This window comes from Limulus polyphemus, unplaced genomic scaffold, assembly GCF_000517525.1.
Source record: "Limulus polyphemus unplaced genomic scaffold, Limulus_polyphemus-2.1.2 Scaffold9145, whole genome shotgun sequence".
Taxonomy (NCBI): domain Eukaryota; kingdom Metazoa; phylum Arthropoda; class Merostomata; order Xiphosura; family Limulidae; genus Limulus; species Limulus polyphemus.
In genome coordinates, this window is record NW_013674755.1 from 20,665 (window position 1) to 22,574 (window position 1,910).

Here is a 1,910-nt window from a genome sequence, read left to right on the forward strand (position 1 = left end):
AACTTTCCAATAATAAGTAAGGTAATAATTGGATTAACTTTCCAATAATAAGTAAGGTAATAATTGGATTAACTTTCCAATAATAAGTAAGGTAACAAATGGATTAACTTTCCAATAATAAGTAAGGTGATAAATGGATTAACTTTCCAATAATAATATCGTACTTAAAAATTCATCTCGAACTTATTTAATTACAAGAAAACAAACTTGTCATTTTGAATTGGTTCAACAAGTTACATTTTTGTGCTTCTCTTTAGAGTCTGGAGGAAAATACTAAATGTTATAAATTGTCAATGTGATTGTCATCTGTAAAAATATACAAACATAAATATTGCGTTGTGTTAGCGAAAGAAGGCATGAAATAAAATGCGTTTTTCCATATTTTATTTCCAGTGGCAGTTTTATGGGATAGGAGTCCCTTGGATAGAGAGTATAAAGCCACGTGACAACAACTCATCTTTCTCAGCCTACATGGTGAAACAATAGAAGTGGTTGTATGTTAATTGACTGTGGTTGGGGTACACGTAGTTAATTCTAATTAGCTTGTGACTTTGGATTACATGTTCGAGTCATTCCTACTACGCCCACCGTTTCAGACACAGTAAGAACAATGAGAGGAAAATTCTTTCTCGACCTTACTACCCCTTGCATTATTTAAATACAATAGAATGTTTATCTTTTTTTGATAAAACGGACACCACATATCGTTATCTTCATTAGTCTAACTGTTGGTTTTCCATCTTGGGGGATGATAATCACTTATGTTGTTATTCTGTATTGACGCTAACAGTAAACAGCGTTAAATACAGCGTTATTTTTTGTATTTAATTATAAAAAAAACTTGCTTTATAAATATACAATGCCTCTAATGTACTCTGTTTTGTTCGGCATGGATTATTATTTTTTACACGTGCCTTTAAGTAGTTAAATACTTCAAAATATATTCTGTATTTAAAAGAAAGTCATAAATCAAGTAAAAACACTGTTTTGATAATGTAGTTAACACAGTAAAAATAAAAGCGAAAGACTCCTAATAATATACATTTACTAGAAAACATATTCGTAACTAATCAAGCTGAATTAATTATAATTGCAACGGGAGAATGGCGGGAAATACTGATGTAGGAGTAACACCCATATTTCTTGTTCACTCACATGTTACTGTTTTTTCTAGGCTGTTTTGCTGACAAATAATATTTTTAATATTATTGTGCGATGCTCAGTAGTTTTATGAAAAATAACCATGTTAACATGGAAGAAGGTTGTATAGTTGTACTGTAAAACATTGCAGTGTTATATATTCAAAAACAGAACGATACCGAAGACAGCAAACTCAATCACGTGGCAATTCCTCAGAAAGGTCAGAGTGCAGCACGTCAACCCACGAGTGGAGGCTCATGATTTAGTAAGATGCCAAGATGGCAGCTGTAAATAAGACAAAACAACCGGACACAGAACTCTACTGTTGATCTAATTCAGCATTAACATGCAAAAGTACACTGAGAAACAGAATGTTTGTTTCAACACTTTTTGAATATACTGGAGACAACACAGAACTCTACTGTTGATCTTCAACATTAAACAAACATTGAGAGACAGAAACAGAGTGATTAGATATACAAGTCATAAAACATCCTGGATAGATATGGAAGTCATGAAACATCCTGGATAGATGTAGAAGTAATAAAACATCCTGGATAGATGTGGGAGTCATGAAACATCCTGGTTAGATGTAGAAGTCATAAAACATCCTGGTTAGATGTAGAAGTCATGAAACATCCCTGATAGATATACAAGTAATAAAACATCCTGGTTAGATATAGAAGTCATGAAACATCCTGGTTAGATGTAGAAGTAATAAAACATCCTGGTTAGATATGAAAGTCATGAAACATCCTGGTTAGATATGA